Source organism: Gadus chalcogrammus, chromosome 21 (assembly GCF_026213295.1).
Source record: "Gadus chalcogrammus isolate NIFS_2021 chromosome 21, NIFS_Gcha_1.0, whole genome shotgun sequence".
NCBI lineage: Eukaryota > Metazoa > Chordata > Actinopteri > Gadiformes > Gadidae > Gadus > Gadus chalcogrammus.
In genome coordinates this window covers 13,315,055-13,341,794 of record NC_079432.1, presented here as the reverse complement: position 1 = coordinate 13,341,794, position 26,740 = coordinate 13,315,055, and the positions used below count along the sequence as shown (strand labels likewise).

Below are 26,740 nucleotides of genomic sequence, written 5' to 3'. Positions count from 1 at the left end.
CCAGAGGCCAGGAACAAGTATGGCCGTTGGACAATCAACATCCTACTTAAAGTTAACCCCCTGTATCCCACCTACGTATCAGGCTAGCTTTGAGGTTTGAAGAAGTATTGCATTCACAGCCTATCTTGGTGTATAGCTTCATGTGAAACTGCCTCAGGAGCAGGATTTTGTTTCGTTCCAGGTGGAGGATTGCAAACACAATGAAACGGTCAGCAACACATAAGGATGATAGGGGAAAACGCATCCATTTGGGCCCTTCTTTAGACACAGAAATATCATTGTTGACATATAAATGGGACTCTAGAATAATGCTGCAGCAAATGATTCTTTACATGATTGATCCATACATTGAGTTGTTTGTTGGTTTGTTTATTTGGTTATCATGTTTAATCTATGATCAATTAGAATCATAAAGGGATGGTCAAATGAGGCAATAAAATACTAATGGATGCTAAACGCCAAATAGATGTTTGTATGGATTTCTGAAGAGACTAGGCTCCTACATACTCTTCAAATGTTGAGGATTACAGAGAACAGCGTTGATGTTAATTTAAGAGAGCTACAACTAATTGCCGTAGGTTGGTACGAGGTGGAAGGGTTCTAAAATTATAAAATAGGTGTCCGCAGATGTTGCGGAAAAAATAATCAATAGCATTTTGTGTAACTGTCAAATGCAAATCAACAGCGCCTAACAGGCAAAGAGCTGACCTTTTAGCTGCATTACTGGAAAGAATGGGCAGTGGAGCTTGGATGAGTAAAAAGGAAGTGCCTTTCCTTTCTTCTCAATGGTTTTCAGTCATATTTTGGGTGAAAACCATTAGATGTGTCTTTCATTAGAAGTTGGTTGATCCCTGGGTGACACATGAATTCAGAAGGTGCAATGTTCAGTTGTTTCAACTGAATTATACATTTATATTATGCATTATAAATATGCTTTAATGCATTTAACAATTTCTCCCTCTTAGTTAAGGTCTAATAATATGTCATTTAAAAAAAAAATGACATATTTATGGCACATACTTAAACTGAGTATTTCATCCAATTACATTTCTCATAACTCATAAGGCTTGCCAAGAGCTGGCTATAGGTAAATTAATTAACTCTTCACAATATGACAACAATGTGCGTGTTTGTGTCAGCATCTGTATTACATTTTGCAAAAAACATAGGCTACTAAAAAACATAGGATAATAAAGGCTAATATAATAGACCATAATTAAATGATGCATTTATGAATGAAACAGTGGGTGGTCTCTGTGGAGATGGAGAGGTCGGTTCTATATGAATACACACGCATTCACATCTGATCATGACAAAACCCCCGTCGATACAGAGCATGTGGAAGCAATTGACTGATTACCTATTTTTAATAAATATGAATCATGCCCATCTGTCTCGTGAATGAATGTGACACCATTCAACCAAGCAAAACCACACAGTTCTGACAGAGAGCCACTGCCATTACACAAAGGAGTTATCATACAAGGAATAAGGATAGTTATTGAAAGCAAAACACAGACAATTTCATAAAAAAGACTAAAACAGTCAAATTCCCAAGACCTTCTAGAAGCTAAACTAATGCTGCGGTGCTCATTTAGCCCATCCTCTGTATCCCCTGAATTTTCCCAGCGTTAAAAACCCAAAACTTTCCAGACACGACGGCTCTACAGAATAGATTTTTTTAGCTAATTTAATGTCACATTATTTGTTCTGTGGATGTGTGAAGATGTTTGACAAATCGTATTTCTGCTGAGCCAGAAACTCAATGAATCCAAATCCATTTAATGTGTCGTTGAATAAAGTTATTTAATTTAGGGCTAAGGGCCCTGTTCTTCATAAGAACCTTTTCATTTATAGCCACTAGTCACTAGTCAGAGTGTTCCCTGTACAGTTGACAGCTTTAACTATCCGCTAATCTTTTTCATATCCAAGCAGTGGGTATTGTAACATAAATCTCCTCAATCAGCACATTTTGAATACAAAAAAAGCGAATCAAATTGGGAAATCTGTGCCTATAACCTATAATCAAGCACTAATCAAACAACAATACATTTTTGCAAGCAAAGTGGCTGTCATAGGTTGGCATTCGATTCCTAATAATGTTTTACACACTGAAAATACTATCGATAAACAAAAAGCATATTTCCTGTTTCACAAAACAAACAAATTTTGTGCCGTCAGAGTGAAGCTAAAGAAGACAATGGAAAGTTTATTGCACTGGAGTAGAATAGCAGCCAAATGCCATGCTTGCAAAGAACACCCCCTCGCTCCTACCCCCACCGGTGCCAAGAGCCCCCTAATTTGCCAATCAAACTACGGTTAGCGGGCATTTGTTGTGGAAGTAGTGGGCTCCAGCGGGCACCCTCTCCCTGCCCCCCCCCCCCCCCCCACATCCGCTGTGGAGGACCCTAGCAACATGGTGGTGGTGAGGGTGTCAGCAGCAGCACCCAGGGGCTCTGACAGAAATAGATTAATAGAATGCAATTAACACAGTGGCTGGTGTACAGACAGAAGGGGTGGGGAGGGAGAGAGCGAGAGCGAGAGAGAGAGAGAGAGAGAGACAGAGAGAGACAGACAGAGAGACAGAGAAGAGAGAGAGAGAGAGAGAGAGGAAGGGAGGGAGAGAGAGAGAGAGAGAGGAGAGAGAGAGAGAGAGATAGAGAGAGAGAGAGAGAGAGAGAGAGAGAGAGAGAGAGAGAGAGAGAGAGAGAGAGAGAGAGAGAGAGAGAGAGAGAGAGAATATATGGTGCCACAGTGACGGGGCTGATGGATTTGAACAATAACAAAAAGTAAGCGTAAGCCTGCGTGTATTTAACGCCGCTTCGGGGCGTGTGGAACTTGTTAATGGAGCTGTACTCTACTGGAGTTCAGCGCTCACACAAAGCAGTGTAAGAAATGAGAGTCTGCTTAGCCTAGCTAAAAGGCTGGGGGGGTTCTTACCGGGGAGTACTGGGGAGGGAGAAGCAGTTCTCAAAGCAGATCATACTATGTGTGCTTAATGAAGCTCTTTCCAGAGTATAGAGGGGGAAGGAACGCATGGAGACCCGATATTTCACACAGCCTTGCATTGTCATGGAAACCTTTTTTGTAGATTCTGGACTAAAAACCTGCAGAAAGATAGGAGACTGAAATACGCCGTCAGGGTTGCAGTAATGGAGACATTGTCGCGTATGTGTGGGCGGGTGTGGGATGAGTGGCAATGGGGGGGGGGGGGGGCAACACAAGAGAGAGGTGGGAAGAACATTTCCATAGCCGTCATTTGGAGCTTGTGAGACAGTCCCACAGCTCAGGTCACTTATGAGTAAGGGGGCTTTTATTACAGGGCATGAGACATTAGCTTTTATTTTAAATCTCTCATGAGTATTTATGAAGAGAATATTAGAAACTAGGCATGTGGCCATATCCTGGATCTCTGCCTCTGTCTTCTTGGCCGACAGTGTGCTAGAGGACTCATCCTCCTCAACCATTGGCCGTTAATTATCCATTCTTTCAAAATATTCAGGATTTCGACAAAAGATAAAAGGTATTGTCCAAGCTCAATATAAAGGTGACGTGGATTTCCTTAATCTAGAAGCACAGTGGAACATGTCCCCCTGTTGGGTTGTGTTCACGCGATCCCGTTTCCCTTCCTATAACATCTCCGTCACGCCAGCCTTTGGAGGGACTAAAAGGAGCCTGTCGATCTCCAAAATGGCTGCCTGCGGGTTTGTGTGGGCGAGGGCGCGCTGTGGTACAGTGCAGCGTGAGCCGGTGCCATGGTGCGTGTGCCATTTTAGGATCGTTCAGCGAGAGGGCTGACGAGCTCAATGTATTCGGTGCGACTGATATTCATAAGCTGCTATACACGCTACAAATATAGATTTCAACACCCTGCATGGGCCACTGGGCCGTTGGCCTGGACAGACAGCACTCGGTGAGGATGTGTGTGTGCATTTTATTTTCTGGTTGAATTAGAGTTATCCAGTGAAGCGCTTTGAAGCCGTGTACTAGTCGAGAGATTCTGACAATCTGAGAAGAGCAGGAGCCGAACAGAAAGTCAGCTTGCCTTTAACTACAGAGAGATACCGAGTGACCTCACCTCCACAATGGTTGTTGTTGTTCGATCGTGCGCCACTGTGACTAAACTCTGCCATTGCATAATTTGGGGTTAATAGGCATGTCACATCAGCATCATCTTTGCCCATTGGTGATTGCTCAACCTCTAACAATACAGGGTGTGCACACCTTAAGATACAGAATAACAACATGAATGAGTTGCTTGCACCACGCACGGTTGGCTTTTCACTCTAAGAGCCACTGGGGCTGGTTCCTACAACGGTTTATTCAGAGAAAGGACACGAAAGAGAAAGGTGACGAGAAACACTGGGACTGGTTCTAACAGGAGAAAACACTCCAGTGGAGCCCTGTGTTATGCTTCGTGCTTGTTGAAGTCAGGAAAAGCTCCCCTTTCTCCGGGGACGTGGCTGCGCTTCACTTCACAGGGCTGGTGACACTGGCCGCGGGGCGCTGCGTGCGCTGGGAGGGGGGCCGCGGTGCTTCCTGGTTTACCTTCCTGTCAGAGGTCTGCCTGCCACCACTGGACGCCGAGGAACCAAGATGGATTCGGAAAGGAAACAAAGCTCAGACGTTTCCTGCATCGGCCACCACTCCCATCGCCACTAACAGAAAGGAAGCACCAAATAAGAGAGGGCGGGGGGCATGTCAAACAAAGTATGGCGGAAAGGCCTTTCATGAGTGTGACAGGGTTATCAGGATAAACGCCTTTGTGGTTAGCAAACTGTGTCTGTTTAAAGTATGCGGCCAGTTGTATGTGCCCAGGGTAAGGACAAGAGCTCCGTCCCCTGTAAACAAATAGCCGTGTGTAAACAAACCCTTGTGCATGCAGCACCTTCCTCACAAGCAAATCTGCCCAGCTGTCACAGAAGATGAAAAAATATGATGCAATATGAAAGATAATACAACACAGACATGGCGACCATGTCCTTTGAGAGACAATAACAACCACCACAAACTCTGGATACAACTAGCATTAGGGATCTCTGGTGACTACCGGAGCGAATAGCATCATGGATATTGCCCCCCCCCCCCCCCCCCCCCCCCCCCCCCCTGTAAGCCAAGCTGCGGGCAGAGGTACCAATGCACTAATGGAGAGGAGGAGGGAAGATCCAGTGTGAGAGACAGGGCAGCCTAGTGGGCCCCTTACGAGGAGGTCACACACACACACACACACACACACACACACACACACACACACACACACACACACACACACACACACACACACACACACACACACACACACACACACACACACACACCTTTAAGACCTCCTTCTCCGCTTTTACACATAACAGATTGCATGAAGCGACGGCGAGAGCGATGAAAAGATGGACATACAGCCATGATACGCTCATGAAAGCCGGGGGGTCTGAATCTTCACTCGGTACGCAAGAGTGTGTGGGAGGATAGTGGCCGAGAGGGAGAGGGAAAGAGACGACAAAGTCAACCAACACCTCTCTCTATCCATCCATCCATCAATGATGCGACTCTCTCCCTTCTTTCCCCCTATCGCCATTCTGTGTAGCCCTCTGGAACAAATGGGAATGACAATGGCCGCAGTTGGCAATCCGTGCCCTGCCATATCTCGTCAGCTTTACAACAATGCCCGTCATATCGGCAGAAGCAGTACAGCCAGAACAAAACCGGGAAGAGAGTCCATTTCCTGATGTTCCTCGCCAGGTGACGAGTGATCCTCTGTGGAAGTAGGACTCCGATTAAATAAAGGAATACAGGTTTCGTTCCTATGGCTACAGCCTAGTTGTGCTTTTAGTGAGTCACACAAAAGACTGCCACAAAAGACCACCACCCCAACCCCCCTACCTGGGTAATGTTAAGAGTGCTTTTAGAGAAAGAAATTCAAGTAATGCTCAACATTCAAAAAGCATGCAAAGACGACACTGTTCGGTTTGGTGTACTGTACATCAACATTAAAAGCCAAATGGATGCCCCCTCGGCACCTAGATAGACGGACGTGTCTGTGTGCCTTTTGCTCAACAACGTCCGTCATCCTTGAGGAAAGACGGACAGCATAACGCTAATGCTTCCTCAGCGTACAGGTAGACCCTCCTTTCCAGTAGAGGCAAAAAGCCTTTTGGCAGGAGATGTACTCCCCTGTTTCTGAAAATAGCTTAGGGAAACCACAGGAACGGATGGCATTGCTAATGCCAGCAGGGATGGCATATTTAGGGATACATTTGATACCAATTATTAAACAAATGTTTGTCTTAATTTAAAGACATGAGTTGCGATCATTTTGTTTAGCCTTAAAGGGGCCGACTACATAATCATTGGTGGTACTTTTAAACGATAATGACTTGACACTAGTTCTATAAAGAAAGCCTTCCATTAGCCGCAGAGTGCATTAGCAACAAAACATTATCAACTACTTCACTATAAATTGTAATTACAGAGCTAAAAAGCAGCCTTCAAGCAGAATACGAAATGTTTAACAATAGATAGAACACATTAACATTCATTAAGGCTATGGCATCACATCATATATTTAGCATCTCATTCGGAAGCCAAAGAGGCTGCATTGGTCTCCTTTGCAAGACGGATGAAGACTAATACTATTGAGGCCCATAGCCCGGTTATTGTTGTGTGTTCTTGCTATGCAGGACGTCACCTCAACACTTTGTCAATGCACGCCGGCTGAATGAGCATCATCTTCAGGAGAGCGAGGGTGGTAGGGGTTCTGCCATTCTTCCCACATCACGTCTCCTTTAAGTTCTCCTTTCTTTCAAAGGTCTTTTATTAACCATCAGTAATAAGCAGAACAGCAGGAATAGACAGGAATTTGATTTAGTCAATTAGCTTTGAATCCAGACATCCACACACACACACACACACCACACACAGACAGCCATCCACCCACACACCCACCCACACTATCATTCAGTTATTTTCGCTCAGTGTTGATCATTCTGCCTTTCCTTTGTATGATTGAGGCATTGCCAGTAAACAAGTGAAAAAGGTTTGTTGTTTTTGAGAGAACAATGCAATCAGTGTTTTGCATGCAAAATGTCACAGTTTGTGTTGTGTGTGTGCATGTCCTTCTTGACGAGGGAGATATTGTGGAGTTGGCCTTGAATATCCATACTATGAAAGAGCGATGATGTGTTATTTTTGATGATAAGGTAACACACCTCACATCGGTCATCAGCATGGATTAAGCAGCCGCGTGTGTGTGTGTGTGTGTGTGTGTGCGTGCGCGTGCGCGTGTGCGTGTGCGCGCGCGTGTGTGTGTGTGTGTGCGTCTAGATAGTGCGGCGTATCTGTGTGTGGGAGGAAAACTCTCCACTGCGCTACAGAAACTGGCTCGAGGAGGGGAGGGGGAAGAGAAAAATAAGAGATGGAGAGAGAACCATTTACTGGAAAGCAACATAGCATTGCAATCTCATAGTTCCACCTACGCAGTCACTTTTGCCTGTAAAAACGCATTACAGGCAAATCTCATGAAGCATACAGAGTGGGACAGTACAATCGATGCTTGGAAACATAGAAAAACTAAGTGATGGCTCATAGCAGCTGATGTATCAGCATAGTAGAGTTTGAGAGGGAAATATCATAATGGAGGTTACCTTTGTATCCAAAATATACATCCATATCACCCGTGTAATGTTATCCACGGTGGTTTAAAATGTTTGATAATCATCTAATAGATACGTCGGGAAACAATAGTATGGATCTGAGAAGCGGGAATGCCCTCATAATGTTGACAAATGGGCGTAATGTGTCCCTAATACAAAGATCCAGCACCAGGAGGGTCCTGCACAACCAAACTGTTGAAGGACCAATAGAGTTAACATTTGTTTTCCCTGATAAAATTGGATGGGTCGCCGCCAAACTCGATTTCTGTAAACAGTGTGAGATGTCGCAAAGGGACATGAAGCATCACAGATAGGGTACCAGATGTTAGATGCATCGACAATAGCACTCAACTCTTTGCATGTTGATTTAAAGACACCATGTGCTTTGGCCTTAAGACAGCAAATGATGAATTGCAAATAACCAATAAGCACAATATCAACACAAATAAGCACAATATCAACATACCCTATACACTGGTATGAATTGCATATCCTGCCTTCATTTTAAATTTAAATTATGCCTCAGTTTTTGATTTAGAACTCTAACAAAAATAGCAATGAAGGTGTATTACTGTCAAAACCCTGCATAGTCCCCTTACATAACAACAAACTGTCCCATAAAAACAGACAGCCAACCACCAAGAATGAACAAATGGTAGGAAGGAAGTAAACCAACAAACAGGAAGTTAGCCAACAAACATGATCCGATTTAAGAATGAAATCCTCTTTGGGTTAACCGGACAGAACTGCCTTAACCTCAGAGCCCAACCTTCAGCAAGAATGTCAAGAGACAAATTCTAGGTCTCACTGCTCAATTAGGTTTCCATTTGACAACCTATTGTTTGAGCGCTCTAAGAGAAACCATTTGAAAAAGTCCTCGTGCCAGCTCACTTGCTTGCAGACCCTCAAATTACTATCATCACAGCTTTCCCCTCAGAGAGAGGGCTGGGGCGGGACTCGATGATACAATTCCTGTTGCTTGTCTAGCAGCGCAAAATTAGCAGCTCCAAGAAAGAGTGTGCCGTTTGGGCAAGGAATCTACATGACAGCGGAACAATAACCCTGGCAACAGGCATGTCGGGGCAGCACTGTTGTGTGGATAGTTGCGGCCCGTTGATCGATGGATGGTGCTGCTTTCTAGCTTTAAGATAAATCCCTAAAAAATGGTTTCGACAGGAAGTGTAAGATACTCACTTGGTGGTACTCCCTCACTCTGGGCGGCTCACCAGCTCTGCAGCCGTTTGGTCTGAAATGGAGGGAGGGGATTAGGGCATAAAGTATCAAGCATTTACACAGAAACTTGCTACAAGAGATAATGCAATGTTGTGATGCACCGATACCCTGTATAAGCGGTTTATAGAAGTGCTGTCCCGATTAGCTGAATAATGTTTACAGCCTCAGAAAGTATGTTTGTCTGCATCAACAATCAAGTCGATAAAGTCAATAACAAATTAAAGTCTAATTTGTTATTGCCACTACCCAATCTACCTAAAACAGCAGCATTAACACCTGCCTGGCCAGTGCATGCCATAATCCTCTTTGTTTCTTTGATGAGGCTATATGCAGGAATGGAGATGGCGGAGATCATTCATTGTTGTGAGCACAATACAAAGAAACACATTAAATGTGAACGAGGAAGACTAACAACGATCATAAACGGATAAAGCATAAACATAAGATTAGTGGTGCCGATGGTATAGGGAGTGAGGATTATCTACCTACAAAGCGAGGAACCCCTCTCCGTGTGTGTGTGTGTGTGTGTGTGTGTGTGTGTGTGTGTGTGTGTGTGTGTGTGTGTGTGTGTGTGTGTGTGTGTGTGTGTGTGTGTGTGTGTGTGTGTGTGTGTGTGTGTGGCCTTCGAGAAAGATTTAGATTTAAACTGCGAATAAAAACTCACTCATTTTATTGTTAGCACCGCTTGTGGCCACACTCCACATTCAAAGTTTGTTGCTCTAGCATTATGTTACTGTTTGTTCACCATGAACAGTGGGCAATGAAACCACAAGGAGCATGCCAGACAACACGTTTTAGAAAAGCATTTTTCAGTCTGCTCCCTCACATACTCTACAATAGTACAAATTGACACTTAATGATCATGAATCATAGGCTAAAAACCACCCACCCACTAAGATATATTCAAGTTTCATGCATTGCAGACTGTTCACACATCTTTGCACCGAGCCAAGATTCGTCCACTGGTGCGCAGGCTTTCGAGTAGAGACTGGTTTGGTGAAATGAATAAAGAGCTAGTAAAAGTGTGTCGTGAATTTAGCACTAAGGAATACATATTTGTAAAACGCAAAACAAATGTGCGGGTGGAGAAGAAGAAGTTGTCATCTGAAGGAATTGGTTATTTTTGAGTGTTGGCAGAGATGTACTTTTTGGAGGGGATTTCTGAGAACCGAGCAGAAGAATAGATGAGGACATAACGATGGGTTTTGGAAAAACAGTGCTCCAAATAAAGTTTGCACTACCCTTGAACTGCACAGAGTCAAGTCACCAAGATCAATTGTTCTTTTTAGTGGCGCAGACATTTCTTTTGCAAATTTACAAATTTTGTTGCAACCCTTTTTTCGTTGCATTGTCACAGTATTGGCTTGACCTTTGTCAGAAACCATCCACCAGCACTTCGACATCTCTTTCCTCACAAAAAAACTATTCGCGCTGAATCACAGAAACAAAAAGATAAGTACAACAATAATCAGTCAACATAAACACTGAGCCATTACATGTGAGAAAACGGTGAGCATGGCTTTACTAGGGGATAGCAGCAAACAGTGTGGATTGGTCTGGATGTAAAACACAGCTGTTAATACCTACCCATCGTGACGGGTAGGTAAAAGTTTGTCATGTTTCGATACGCTGAGATATTACTGTGATGAAACAGTTCAACTGGCTCATCTCTCAGGCTTGAATAGCCGTGTCTGACTGCAATATAGTTATGCACCTTGATTGACTTTACTGTCCGTCTCCAGGTGTAGCTATGATAAGCTAGCGCAATTTCCATCTAGAAAGAGTCAATATTAGTCTTAGAGTCTCTGTCTGTCTGTCTGTTTGTTGTTCATCTAGATTATAAATCCAACCTCAATACAGAATGTTCCACCTATATAAATCCTGATCTCAGAGAAAGCCCCTGGGCAGGTCCTGGATTCAAGGCCAACTCTATCATGACACCAGCAATTGGCAGAAGGGCTCTGAATGCCATCTGGAATGTCGGTCCAGATACCAGAAGTGGTTTTACAGTTTTGTGAGAATCTGGCAATCCCTGGTTTTCCTATTCAGTCTGCATCCCAAAAAAAATCTAAAGCTTTTCCGACAATTCCCATTCTGAATTCCACTCAATTCTTTATTGCAGGGTCAAAACCCCAAACTTAATGCAGGACCAAGATGGTTTCCTACCGTGCGTCGCAACATACTATGTTCCATGTTGAGCGTGGAGCTGCACCTCAGATAAAACTGGCCCCTACATGCTAATGAGTTACTCAAGGTAACGTTTTGTAAAGAACAAGGAAAGAAGACGTATAAGAACGCAAATATGCTAGTGACCCACTTTGCAAATTACTGAAGTTGCACGTGCATAGATTACAGTGAATATGATAGTAGAGACTCAGGGCAGCTCACCATTAACCTCAGCTGTATTCTCTGCCCATCCTTTCCCCCAAAGATACATGAAGGCTAGTGCTGCATACGACACCAAGTTACACACTACCCACCACTACCATTAGAGCACCTCGCACCAATAAGCTGGGTTAATTAAAAAGATAACCTTCCAGAGAAACAACTACAGCAGATAAAGACAGTAACTGGAATAAAGACAAAAAACAATGCAGCATTGTGAAGCTTGTTAATGTTTCGATTGGAGTAACTCAAAGCTGATGATGACAATTGGGCAGCTTTAGGCGTAAAAGAGTGGCCACCTGATCCAAACCTCCATTCTGATGTGCTACTGGTACAACACTAGAATCCCTTTGGTAACACAATGTACACCTGCTGTGCTGTCTGTATTGCTTTACTCATCACCCTGCAAAACACTGCAGGTGAGTCACGTGGTCATCCATCGTTATCCACTTCATGATTAGCAGGTGGCTTGGTGTGTGTGTGTGTGTGCGAGTGGAGGTCGTACTGGCGATGTGCCTCCTGTTTGGAACCCAGCAAAAAAAATAAAAAGCCTGCACTGCAGCCGCAAGCCACATGCACCGATTGGCTGTCCAGGGAGGGCGGCGAGAGGCCCTACAGAGCAGGGAGGAGGGGAGAAGGGCAGCACGGGGAGAGGCTTACACTGAGGTCAGCCCTGGGTAAAAAACAACGCTTCAAACGCAGACTGTCTGCAGCCACGGCCACAAGACGTTCCACATACTAGATGCGATGACCCCACGACCGGCAAAAAACAAACAAACACACTTTCTCCCTCACTTACCCCCCGGACTTTCGTTACGTTTCAGTGAACAAATAAAGTGGGGGTCTTCAACTCAAAGCTACTTCAGACAGGGATTAGGAGTCATCTGTTAATTTACATCATCACTTATAAATACGTTTTGAAAAACATCCCGTGAGTAAACTGTACAACAGGAGTCCCCAAGCCTAGGTCCTACCTACATCAAGAACGTATTCATACGGCAGAGCTTAAGACAATATTATTCATCCACCATATTAGGCCTAAATTAGAGAGGGTTAAGAAGGGCTTTTTTTTGTTTCATCCATCTGCTGAAGGACGTAGGTCTATTGGATCCAGACGGAGCATTAGCTCCAGTTGCAGGGTCATAAAATCAGATAACACCAGATGTCTGGCATGCACCAGGACAAACTTCTCAGAAGAAACTGGTCCTAGACAGTGGATTTTAGAGAAGCTAGAGATGGCTCCAGACAGCTACTGAGTAGAGACAAAGGCCTTCTGGGGAGCAACAAACAGGAACCCCAACGCTCGTAAAGACCTAGTGCTTACAGTCTGACTTGAAGAAGTATCAAAACCAATTTATCATAACAGTGTTCATTGGAGATGCTTTATGGTTACAAACAAACTAAATAAAACGTCACAGTGAACAGTGAACCCAAGTTCATTTGATGCCCTTGTTTGTTGCTATCCAACCGAACTTGGGAGTTTGAGGAGGTGGACCTGGGCATGCATTGTGCCATTTCTTCCCTTGGCTGCAGAGAGAGAGGCTGTAGTAGAACAACACAAGTGTGGCTGACGTTAGAGGATGGAAATGGTCCAATATCCAATATGAAAGTTTTCTCTTCTGTGCTCGTGTTATCATAGAGGCTGACGAAGGCTTTAGACGACAACCCTACAGATGACTTGGTGGGACCTTCATTATAACTCTTCTCCTTGACGGCTAAACAAAGCACATCCAGAGAAGCAAATTGCTCCAAAACATCCTCCCAGTAAATCATTGCCTTCGCCTTGGTGGAAAACAATTGTTCTTCTGCCATGTGTGCTATTAGTATCATTAACTAGTAGTTATTGGTTGGGGTTCAGTTAGCACCATATCTTTCTTATTAAAACGGGAGCAATTACCCCTATTTTAGAACTGCTCATGTAACATGTCTGCCTAGACATGAACCTTAAAGGGTTATTATACCACCAGGTGTGCGCGTTTCTTTATTACAAGCCGTTTGAAAATCTGCCCTTTCTGTGCTTTCGTGACATCACAAGTGGGAGTGTCCACCTAGATGTAGGATAGATCAGTCTACCAGTCTACCCAGTGGACTTTAGCTAATGTTGCATATCTATCCATCATACATCTAGATGGACACTCCCACTAGTGAGGTCACTAGGAAAAGGCAGATTTTCAAATGGCTTGTAATGGCTAATCACACTCACAACTGTTGGTATAATAGGGCCCTTTTAATTTCATGCCATTAGAGGTTCACAAATACCTTGGAACGTTAAGGATGGATCTCAAGAGAAATTGAATCTGTGATCTGCTACTCACTAGGGCTTGTTGATATGCAGCACGCATGCTAGTACGATACATTATTCACTAGTCACTCAAGTTGAAGCTTTGAACTGAACGCGCACACTTCCTCTTCTCCCGGCAGCAGATGGCATGGCAGTAATGCCCATTCAGTAATGGTAAAAGCTCTGGTTATCCAATTCAGAAATTTGATCAGCATTTTAACACTGGGATTTGACAGTCAAACTTGACGATGATTTCCATTCACATTTTAAAATGATAATGACAATACATATGACCATTTGGTTTTATGTTCACAAATTGAACCTGTAATACATAGCTTTGTGTCAGTCGTACTGCACTATTGACCGACATTCACTTGACCCTACACTACACTACAAAATGGATAAACTAATAGATGGAGATAAAGAAATATGATGGCCCAATAAATTGTAAGGATAGATTCTGTGGTCCAAGGTAACAGTACATCTCTGGGAATTGATTTCAATTTGTTTGGCAAGTTTGTGAGCGTTATTTTATAATTTCACCGAGGATGCCGTAAATAGGAAAATAAGTGGTAAAACAAATATGCAGGAAATAATCTTCGAGGACTGCCCCGTTTCCTATTTCCCTGGTTTAACTTACCATGCAAAACAGTGTCCTCCAGCACGGGCATGATTGGATATGGAGGACGGCAGTGGAGTGAATGGAGAGAACCCTTCCACAATAGTTTGGGAAATCGTGCACTGCAGCACGGGATTGTGCCAACTCACCAAGGGCGAGGCGTCGCTTTGTGTGGGGACTTTGTTTGGAAGCCTTGTGTTAAACAGCTTTGTGACCGTCACCTATCCTCACTCCAACCAACCACTCTCATCTCGCCTATGCCCCACCACCCTCTGATCCTCTCCCATGCGTAACCTCTGGCTCTCAGCCAAACAGAGTGTCCAACCAACAGTGTCAACCAACTGTTTTTCCACATTGTCAGGGTCAAGGCTTCAGATTTTGTCACACTGGTTCACACTCCTCATCCACCATTTTATTTGACAGGCAGAGGTGCTGTGACAAATCAATTTGGCTAGAACATTGGTACCATAGAATAACCTGGAATAGACCTGTTGTGCTTGAGCTCTTTAGTGAACCCCGTCGTTTGAGTGCGTGTTGCGTGTGGCTGTGTGAAGGCACTTTGGCTTAGAAAACCAGCCCTGGCTCTAGCTAGCCACGGTTTTCATTAGGGCTCCTTACTGAGCAGCCAAGAGTTCACCCAAAGGCCAAGGGCGCCTTCGGCCTCCTGTCACCATGGTTATTGCTTTCAACAGTGTGTATGTGCATGTGTGCATGCATGTGTATCCAAGTGCAAACTGGAAATATCAAATTGATGTAATGTTTTACTGTGCCAGGTATTACTGCCATCTGGTTTGCGGAAACACTACAGAAGATAGGAGAATACATTGGAAGAATATGTATGGTGTGTGTTCGCGTGCGTGCGTGTGTGTGTGTGTGTGAAAGGGAAGCCTGGGAATGATGTGCAAGTCGCTGGAGAAAAGGGGGCATCGGCTAGTGTTACAAAGCAATTAAAAGCCACGAGCAGAGCAAAATCTTGGATAAATCCCTGAACTACCAAACCACCAGAGATGGAGAGACACTGATACGGTGAGAGAGAATATGCAGAAAACGCAGAGAAGAGGCGTAACAGAAAGAGTGTCGGATGATGATTGAAGGAAGGAAACAAGGAAAGGTAAATAAAGAGTTGAGAGTGGGAGTGTGTGCTCACTCATTCAAGTTGATGATTCAAGGTAATGGTGATGTCATGATCTTGACCTATAGGTCTGGACAGTTAAACCTATTCATATTTTAGGTGGGGTTTGCATAAGCAATCAGGGTTTAAAATAAACTACTGTGTATAAGGTTGTCTTTTTACTAGCCAAGTGATCAAATATACCTGCCATTGGTTCTTGTCTTTGTCACCATTTAATCAAATATTGACGCTTAATAAGAAGAAATTGCTCCGGGACAGTGTCAACTTAAATAAAGGAGTATTAAACAAATTCATTATAGGCTTATTTGTTTCTATTAATAAAATAGTGCATCATGTCAAGTCAACTGGCCTGCCTCCACTGTTCATATCTCTGCAGAAAGGATTTTCCCCGTCAGACTGCACCACATCCTACAGTGGGAGTAGGATTAATAGGGGGGGGGGGGGGGGGTACACCACCACCAGAGAGCATCAAATCGATGTGAATGTGGTTCTTCATACATAAAAAGCATTTCACACTGAATTCCATAAAGTAGCTCAAAATAAATCGCCTCTGGTGTAGGAGATCGCCGATTCGTCATGACAAGAAAAAACGTTGGTGAAAAAGGGAGTGAGAGGGATAAACCTCCAAGGAAGAACCATTACTGGTACCAAGCCAAAACCAATAGCCCAGTAAGACATCCCACTACACAAACATGATGAGGCCGTGCCTTTTATGGATGCAATAACTGTAGCAATAAACGGCACCTCTGGAACACCTCCCCACTGAAATGAACGCTTGGTCCTACACCCGGCAATCTGACAGAAAACAAACTAGGACATTAAAAAAATAACCATGTGCCAGATAGCTTTCTCATCGGCGTATGCATATCATTGTGTGGTCCACGCAGTTACGGTAAGTGTGGGTTGGATAAGCCTACATAGCTCTTCTGTATAGTCCTAAAAAGTAAGAGCTCATGGTTAGTGTGTGTGGTCTAGTGTGTAGGGCTTCTTGGGTAAAGGGTCTCTGTGGTGTCATACTGAACATTGGCAATAAAAATGTGCTCCCCCCCCCCCCCCCCCCCCCCCCCCCCCCCCCCCCCCCCCCCCCCCCCCCCCCCCTCCCTCAGCACACACAGTGCCTCCCCCCATGCAACCAGTGACTCCCACCCTGACTTCAAACACACACAACGAACAACCGGTATGGGGGGTGTAGCTATGGTGCGTACATGATGTCACTGCAAAGACTTTCCCTGACTGACATCCACCTGATGCCCCCCCCCGTTGCACCAGTGCTATATAAATGTATGATAAGCCCCCACACACACACACACACACACACACACAGACCAATTACAACAAGCTTTTCTACAGCCACAGATCCGATGCCCTCAAATAAAGCCAAAGGAGAGAAGATCTGTGCTTTCAGGCTTTTAGCCCAACACGCAACGACTTGCTCGCGGCCCAGGTTGCATCATTAGTCGCGGCAAACAGGATTTGTGGGCAGGTGACTAAAGAAGTTCAACAGAACAGAGTGGCTTTCATGACAACAACAAAAAATACAAATTAATTCACGGTAAATGTTTGTTTGGCAGTACCTTGGGAAACAAACCTTTTGAGGAATGGCAACTTGCAACAATGCCCGGTCCTTCTCAAAATGCGATTATAAATGAAAGAATCATGGATGGATGTCTTGCTCAGTCCCTTTGGAATTAGTGAGAGAACACAAGCGCACGAGGCAGTGCATGAGTGATCTAACCTCGTCCCTCTGGCGATCTCTTTGTGAATTTTTTAAATCTTACATTATGCAAATGTGTTTAATGGTTGTTCTCCATCATCCCAATGGTGTTGCACGATGCCCGACTGACTAAACATGCTGATGGGAGGAAAATGGAGAATCACTGAGGAAGTAAGACAGTTTCCCTAAAGGATATTTAAGTTTTTATTTATTTTCTAGGCTACCAAATTAACAAAAGTTATGGCATGGCCTGAAGATTAGAATTCACCGTCATTATAATTAAATTAGTTTAAAAGGGAACAACATCGTCCCACCGATCAAAGCTGACGCCATCCTCCTTCCTTTGTTCACAAGTGGCTGGCTGTTTTGGTCATTGATCCATGCAATGGGGGGAGATAAAGAGAGGGAGGGAGAGATAGCCACATGGCCCTGAGAAACACTGACACACCAGCTTGATATCCCTGGGTAATCCCTGTTGTAAAGGCAGTCAGACACTGTGTGTGTGTGTGTGTGTGTGTGTGTGTGTGTGTGTGTGTGTGTGTGTGTGTGTGTGTGTGTGTGTGTGTGTGTGTGTGTGTGTGTGTGTGTGTGTGTGTGTGTGTGTGTGTGTTGCTGTCATCAAACCTGCTGACACTTTGACAGATGTGAGATGTTTTGCGTCTCTGAAAGGGGAACAGGGGATCCTGTGAATGGAAAGGTTGGCCACTAAGCTTGCGCTGTGTGTGGTTAGAGTATCTATGGCCAACTACTTATATTCGCTCATTTATATTCACGCAAAAACCTAGATTTTTTTTTAGACCATCACTACCTGGGGGATTATGATTCTTAGAAAAACTTGAAAAACGACACAGTAACCTGATAATAACCTTGAATAATAACTTGATAATAACCTTGAAATTCCATTTGATTAGCCGTTTTCAGAGATGGTTGGAGTCAGAAATTTAGTTTTTGTGATTGGGCCATTAGATTCCACCTAAACCCACTGCAAATGCATGTAGGTAATGTCTGAGGTCTGTGTGCTGACCTCTCTGTAATCCCCCAACAGGTACATGGAGACCTAAACATGTACCTGACCAACACATTCACGCCTCAAGGTCCCACTACAAAAGGTCTGAAGAACTGTAAACAATCAACTGCTAATAAAGCGACTCAGATAAAAGGAGGAAAGAGATAGCATTAGGCCTCACCAGAGTTCATAACCTATATAAGAAGGCAGTACCTGGAGTGTATAACTTCCGAGAAGCAGAGGAAGGCTTGGGGAATTAAGATAATTCAGGAGGAAGAAGGAACTGTTGAAAGAGGGGCGAAATGAGTCTGAGGCTTGCGTTATCATGCTGCTGCTGCCATGGCAACGTAGCAATGGTCGACATATAATGGACTCCTTTTCTACTGTCCAAGTTTTTTTTACTGGGGTGTGTGTGTGTGTGTGTGTGTGTGTGTGTGTGTGTGTGTGTGTGTGTGTGTGTGTGTGTGTGTGTGGTGTGTGTGTGTGTGTGTGTGTGTGTGTGTGTGTGTGTGTGTGTGTGTGTGTATTCTATTCAAGTAAGAAGGAATTGACAGAAGTAGATAGTAAAAAAAATAGTGGTGAATAGTGGTGAGGTGATAATTAACACATTGTAGTGTCGAAGTGTGGCAATAGCATTTCCTTAAAAGGCCCCCTCATTCAGTGCATTGTTCTCTTGGTTACAATCAGCTAGTATGCATTGGTGCAATACTGGAAAGCTACCCACTGGGGGGCGCATATCTGCAAACCAGCTATGCCATGATGAGGCAGGTGGGCAGATCCAACGGTCCTCTCCCAGCGGGCTCAACAACACAGCACAGCTGGGCTGGCTGCTATTATGCAACACGCACCAAGCCCCCGCAGGCCTTAATCAGATCCGCTCCCCTCCTCCTACTCCCACTGCTCACAGGACGAGGGGCGCTGCAGAAACCACCGTGGCCCTGGCTTCACCACAAAGAGCTCCATGCAAAGCTCAGAGAAGGAAGCACCCCAACACTGGACCCAAGTTAGGGAAGGGTAATTGGGGCAAATATCTTGTGGGTTAGGGCTGCAATCAATTGCAAATATAAAAGCAGAAGTGTAAAAATACTGCAATGAAATGTGTTCCCTCTTTAGCCAACCCACTATTCGACAAGCGAAACTCCCCGTGTGCCCTTCTCCTGGCATCCTTGAGAAATTAGTGACTGAAGTGCTACCAGACTTGAGGACAGCATATGAAGAAGAAGGACGGGCGAACACCCTCGCATCCTCATCTTCCCAAGGACCCAGTGTTTTATGACTAGTTTAATGCTCTCCGTCGATGGGTGACTTAATTAAAACACAACTCTGCGGACCCTCGCCATAAGGAGAGAGTGCTGAAACCTGCTGTCATTAGCCGGCTGCACAAATGAGGCGGTGAACTCTGCACACCGCGCTCCCGTTGCCTGTTAATGACCAACAGCAGTCCGGCGACTTCCGATCTCACATAAACAACACACAGGCTTACGGGTGAGCGAAGACAGAGCAAAAAAGGAGACCGAGACAGAGAGAGGGGAGTTAAATCAGCTGGACGCATTTGACGTGAGGTTTACGAATTCAAAAATTAATGACATTTTCCGATCTAGCGCGTTCCAGACGGGGAACAGGAATTTACTTAAATATTTATACACTCTCAATCTTGCAAAAAAAAAAAAATAGCTTGGCACTTGAATAGCGTCTGAGCACGAGTGAAGGCACACCTGACTGGAGGGAGAAGGTTAGGGGAGGAATCGGTTTGGGGGACAGGAAGATGCATTGTTGCGCGGCATGTCAAGCTTAGCTAATATTGAAAATGATGAGGTCATCGCCATTGTGTACACATAACTCTCTCGCACATTCCTCTGGGTGTTACTCTGCCCTGATGGGCTGGCTAACACAGCGGCACAGCACTGAAGGTGAACTCCAGACTGATGAACATCTGGCAAATTAGACACCTGAAAAGTATAAATCTTGTCCAATGGAAACTCTCTTCCACGCCATGAGGCCTTCGCCTTATGCGCCAAAAACACTCTGGCTCTTCGACAAGCAAAACGGGTCGATTGGTTGCAGAGAAATGCAGCAGTTCATGACAAGGCCACTTTCCTGTTTTGGCTTTCAGAATCCACCACCTGCAAACCAGATGTTGGAGACCTGGGCACAGTCTCCTATTTTTTTTCTAGCTAAAGCAGCAAACTTGTCTTCAGGTTAGATTGTGATAAAATCGCTACCACACTCTACTTTGAGGCCTCTGCTTGCAGTGGCAGTGGCAGAGATGCATCCTCTGCTATATCATCATTATACAGCACTACAACAGGGGCAATCAAAGAACTGCAAGGCGGCAGTGATGCCAGAGAGGTCAGCCAACCATTGCTTGCTATTGGAGCAATCTGTAAATCAACATGGGTCCAAGCCTTTATGTGTTAATTATCACTGGCACTGAGCTTGAATCTCCTTGGAACCCACACAGCTGGGCAAGATGTCCTCCATTACTGAACCGTACAGAGCTCCGTTCCCTTCCCCACTTGGCATGGCACAAGAATGTTGAAACTCAAGTCAAGCCCACACTGAAATAGCATGCATGACCTACTAATATCATTTGATTACCATAATTTCTTGGGATAACCATTAGAAAGGTCTACCTGCATGTCATAAATACAGACCAGCTTGCCTTTCCAGCCCGAGCATCATTTATGCAATATTATTTAAATGACTTTTGATTTGGTGCATGAGGTGCGAAGGCTATCAAAGCACATCTGTCAAATAATTGTTTCCTGTGCACAAGAGCTAAACCGCCCGGTAGTCAACCCAAGCACCGAGACGTCCACACAGCCGTGTGCGTCTGGGTGAGGGCTGCTGGGTTTCAGTTGGGCATTACATTTGTGGCGAGGGCTCCTGTTCATAGGAAGGGGGGCCCGGGGACCATCTGTTAACAAAGTAATTCACAAAGTGAAAAACTTGTTGCAGAAGGCTACCACATTTTCCTGAGGGCGTGGTTTGATGTGGCTTTAACACATGGGACAAGGAAGACATTTTTTATCATGTTGCGCTGCTGACATCTGCTGCGAAGCAGGCAGGCCTGTGTACCGACTGAGAGGCGCGGCTAACCCAACATACGAGGTACGGTCTCTCCACTGCTCATTAGAGCGGCATCCAGCGGTGAAGAACAGTCGGCTCGTCTTTCACCAGCCCCCACCTGCCTACCTAATTTACTTTGCCTTAGCTAATGTCTTTAAGTTTAACCGGGTAGTCAAAAATAAATTGCTCCTCCGTGAGCCTCTGCTTGTTTGTTCCACTTGATCTGCGTACCTGAGGAATAATTCTAATACTCCAGAGCTACCCAATCTAATCAAAGCCATCCTTGATTTCTAATGACACGACCCACAATTTCAGATTCCATTGCAATTCCCTGACTGGTGTGATTTGTAGCTTTAAAAATATGAGTTAACACCTTAGACGGGAGGCTGTGGAAATAATCTGGAATGATTAAAGAAAGGATGAGCAGCATTACATTGTTAGGAGAAAACTAGTAGACTAGATCCTTTCAGCCAGCGAAAAGGAAATCTCTCCTCGCACCAAGAGCTTCGTCAGGCTATAAAAACAGATGGCAGGGCAGTTGGTGCACAGGAATCTCTGCAATGCACTTGTACATTTTGGATGAAGAGGATTTACAGTATTTGTCAACGCTCTCATTCACAAACAGGACTTGACAAGTCATACAAAATGCAAAACAAAAGAAATCAATACAACTAAAATAAAAGTTTAACCGGAAAGTAAAAGGCTTGTCAGACAATAACCACTGTCTAGTTCTGGTAACCAGAGGTGTAAAAATAGATTTTGTCTCAAGCCTCCCCACTGGCAAATGGGTAGATGAATCACAGAAGACAGATGTCTATCTGTTCCTTATTATGTTAGTAGTAGGTCTATATTCCCCTTCGCCTAAAATGTAGGAGGGTCTAGCCTTACAGGGATGATGACCACTCAGTTGTCACATAGCAGCATTCAGGAGATAACTTCACCGAATCATCATAAGAGTATTTTAGCTGATGTGTTATGGTTTTGGTTTTGGGTGGCGTCGAGTTTGCTCACTCAAGAAGACTTGCGCCAACAATTTAGGAGGATGAGTCCTTTGTTTTGTGTAAGATGAGAGCAGATGATGTTTAACTAGGCTCTGCGCTATCTCAAGGCTCTCCACCTGCACAGTGTACAGACTGTACTTTATGTTCTTCTCTTATGCGTAGATGAGCAACACCTCTATTGTTTTGGGATGTTCATACAGACGTCTTGCTCGTCTGCTCACAGCCGAAGGCTTACTCCTTTTTCATTGGATGATATGGCATGGCTTTCATGTGCCATAATCCCTTCTCACAGCCCTAATTAGGCTATTACATCACCAGAAGAGAGGCGAGGTATGAAAAACATTTGTTAAAAAAACTAAACCTGGATGAGAAAAGAGGCAGCTTTTAACGTCATCTCAGGTGCAAATATCTACTGATAAGAATTGTATTGTATACTCTTCTCTCCCCTTTTTGTTTTGTAGGCTGTCATTGCGCATTAAGAACTAACATAAATTGCCTAAAAATATTCGAGAGTTGCTATATCATCGTTGCTATATCATCGCAACACATTGCACATAACTGTGACAGCAGTTTTGCTCTGGCCTGTTATTCCAAGGTATGGAATCCAGTCGTCTATTGTTTAATATGTTAAGACTCTTTAATCGTTTTTTTTTTACTTAATTTAATTGATCATATGTAAATCGACATGATTCGCGGATATAACAGAAAGACATCTTATGTAATTTCTACTGAATGCAATCACACTCATGGAAGTTAAATCCAAAGAGATTTGAGAGGTGAGGGTATTTTATAAAAGGCAGGAGAAGTGGTGGGATATATCGTACCTTAACATCTTAACATATCATCCTTTACTAATGCTACACCTAGTGGTACTACACCTCTGACACAGTAACTGATACAAACTATTCTGAATAAACATACTCTTAAATAGGAATGGTGTGTTCCCTATATTGGTGCTCTCTCATGTCAGTGTAAGGACCAGGCCCCAGTGGACATGTCTAATTAATCAGTACCCTGCGAGGGAGAGATCCACTCTACTTTAAGAGGGCCCCCGACTCTGTAACATCTCAATAGAGGAGACCACCCCTGAAACCTTAAGCATCTGCCAGGGCAGCACACATTCCAATCCCCCCCCCCCCCCCTTGTCTGCAGAGAGAGAGAGAGGAGAAGAGAGGAGGTAGGAGGGAGAGGAGGAGGAGAGAGAGAGGAGGAGGAGAGGGAGGAGATTGAGAGCGAGAGAAGAGAGGAGAGAGGAGAGGAGAGGACTGACGAGAGAGAGGAGAGGGAGAGAGAGGAGAGGAGCGAGAGAAGAGAGAGAGAGGGGAGAGAGAGAGAGGAGGAGAGAGAGGAGAGAGAGGAGAGAGAGGAGAGAGAGAGGAGACAGAGGAGTGAGAGAGAGAGGAGAGAGAGGAGAGAGAGAGAGAGAGGAGAGAGAGAGGAAGGAGGAGAGGAGAAAGAGAGAGAGGAGAGAGGAGAGAGAGAGAGAGAGAGAGAGAGAGAGTTGGGGGAAGGAGAGAATGAGAAGTCAGGATGCAGCAAGTGAGATAAGGACAAGAAGACTAGGCAGAGATGAGAATGTCAGTGCAGTAACCGCCTGCTTTCCGTGACAGGAAGCAGGGAGGGAGAGGAACTGCCTGCAACAGTGGAAAGGAAGAAGGTACTGTGGAAGTGTGCGGGGAGGGGGCTGGTTGTGAGGACACACACACACACACACACTCACAGTCTCTATCAACATGATAAAGGTTACTATATAGACTCTAAATTGGATTTAGCAACATTGTGTGTCAAATTGGTGTGCCCCCCCTCCAGATTTCTTGGTCAGTCCTCGGCTCCTCGCCCACCCCATGAGAGATTCCCTTGATAGGAACCATGCTTATGATAAGGCTGAGTGGGGTTAAAAGTTCCACCCCAAAGAGCTGCTTTATCTGGTGGAGCACCTGATGGGAGATGTGTTGGTGGCGCTCTACAACATCCCAAAATAATCTTCCATTTGCCACTCAAAAGGAGCTGATGCCCCACAACTGCCACCACTTCACTGGCAGCTCCATGCACCACGGATCACGTGTGCATGCCATCCACCTACGCGATCTCTACAATGGCCCACTTACTGCTGTAGCATGTGATACAACAGAGCCGTTGCGGCAAGCACGCAAACAAATGGGTCTGCAAGTGGTGTACAAACCGCCATGATGTTGTTGTGGCTCTTTGCCCGTTTAAGAGCAGAATCAGTGCTAAAATAATTATTGGAGACTTCAGTGAAAGAGAGAGAGAGAGGGAGTGAGTGAATAGCTCTCACCCCCACGGAGTGCCCATCGAAAAGCTCTACAGGTGAAGGGTGACAGCAATGACAATAGGGAAGCTACAGGGGTTACACTTACAATGACAAAGCTACTCAACAACAGCATTAGGTCCGAAAATGTCTCATAAAGAGTTAACATATAGACACAAACGTATTACATATGCCGAAAAGGTTTAGTAAAGGTCTAATCACCAAGTAACCAAACAAGAAATAAACAAAATAAGCTCTTTCTTAGAATGCAAACGTTATACAGATTTAGTTCTTGCTAAATCAATACCTCAAGCTTTTTTCAAAGTGACATCGTATTCAATGTTAAAACCCTTCAGCCATGTCATCATCGTTCTCAGCTGGTGAATTCCCACCAACAACATCAGCAGCGCATCCTCCTGCAGAGCCACTGCAGATTCAACCGCCTGGCTTTTTGGAGGGAACACGAAATGAAAATCAACAACAATGCCAAGGAGTACTCAACTGTAGGCAAGCAAGGTGCCCAAAGCTTCCCTATCTCTCCGGTGATACAGTCGTGTGGATGCTGGATACTCTAATTTACATGGACAGTGCTTCACCCGCAACAAGTGTGTCGGTAAAAACAGTGCATTCAGTCCTCCACCATAATGAGCTACAATCCCACAGGACCAAACAAGACTTCTGATTCGATTTAGAAGCATTTTCAATCACAAGACAAACAAAAAAACAACGTTTCGTTGTCAGAAATAGCTGTAGCGGGAGTCCTGCTGTCCGTCAGCTGCAGGCTGGTTGAGTTACGGTGATACAGATGAATCAGGCACACATACTAACCTTAAACACTCAACAAACAAGCGCAGCATGCATAACCAAACTAAATACAGTACTCAAAGTACATACAAAGTATGTATAGGACACAAAGTCGTTTCCGGAGAGGTTGTACATTGTAAAGTGGTGAAAAACATGGTGATGATAAGGACGTTGCTAGCAAAACTTTGTTGAATTTGCTCCCCGGAGCCATCGCGTTAGTCCCAGAGCGACAACAAATTGCGGCAAAAAGCGCCACACCGGGCAGTATGGACGGTAGGCTGTCACCATGAGCAAGACATAACGGTGTCGATGTGACCAGCAGTACAAACTGAAATCGTCGAACAGGGGCAGGAAAAAGCGTACTCACCTTTTATTTATTTATCCACCTTTCGGCTTCTCGCAAAAGTTCAACTGCGGAGCCGCCGTCCGGGGGCTAAAGGCTCGGGCGCTACCACGGTCACGAAGAACGGAGCCGTGTTGAATAAAAAGAAGACATACGACTGAACGTATACGTTAACCATCGAGTCTCTTCACCTCACTGACACTCGTCTGGGTACTCCAACGTCCGCCTCTCGACTGCTCGGGCTCAGAAGTTCATCCAAAGTTGCAGCAGCACTTCGCTCCGCCTCGCCGTCGCAGCTGCGGGGGGCGGGGGGGGATGAGGTCACTCCAACTCAGCCGCTCCGGCGTTACACTCTCGCGATGCGGAGGAGAGTGGTTGAGGTTTGGAGAGATGAACAGATTGCAAATGAAAGAATGGCGGGGGAGCGTTGCTCTGGCAACGCAGCCTCCAATAGGCTTGTCAGCGATGGAACTGAGCAACTGGTGTTTGTGTCAGGTCCGGGTGTTGATGAGCAGCACGGCTGATGAAACCCCGGAAACTTGTCGTTCGCTGCACTTGCAAAGCTTTGCGCCGTGTAGAAATGTGTAGGAGCGCACATCTAACCCTTAATCATTAATGAAACGCAAAATAACATTTATACAATACTTATTTATTATAAATATGTCGCAGATATACTAGTGTAAATAAATACTACACTGCCAATTTAATAACACATGTATATGACGGCCACAAATCAAGTCATGAATGAATCAGGGAAATAGAGATTTCATTAATCCTATAAAGCCATTAATCTAAAACGTCTCCCTGGGATGGATAACAACCGAATAAACGGAGCTATATCGCTCATTAAAGCCACTGTAAGATGCACCACCACCCACCACATCGTCTCTGGGGGCAGATTCAAGTGGGCGTCGTTGATTTTAATCCCATGAAAAACAACGCTCCCAGTGTGATCCAAAGTAGCAAGTCAGTTTGAGTTTCTTCAGTATCCTAATATAACGTGTGACTTCATGACCACAGAAATCAGCTTGCATAGGCCACTTATCTCGTCCGCGGATAGAGGCAGACAATGGGCACAGCCACGATCAGATCAATCAAATAAAATAATTTACATAATCGTTCATACAGAGCCAATTACATTGTTCTTCTTCTGCATTCCACTGAAAGAGTCTTGCTGGAAGTATATTAAAGCGCCGGTTGGATAAACATAGTTCCATATCTGCTCAGCTCCATGT

The 26,740-nt window shown here is 44.7% G+C and overlaps 1 long non-coding RNA gene across 1 annotated transcript in view; it reads right to left on the bottom strand.

The window, feature by feature from the left end:
- The window catches only part of LOC130374194 (uncharacterized), a 32,343-nt gene extending 6,569 nt beyond the window's left edge, over positions 1-25,774 (bottom strand). Inside the window, exons 1-2 of the long non-coding RNA XR_008893587.1 lie at positions 25,530-25,774; positions 8,844-8,895 (exon numbers count right to left, since the gene is read on the bottom strand). This is a non-coding gene — a long non-coding RNA (uncharacterized LOC130374194). The remainder of the gene's footprint in view (positions 1-8,843; positions 8,896-25,529) is intronic.
- Between the last annotated feature and the right edge of the window lie 966 nt (positions 25,775-26,740).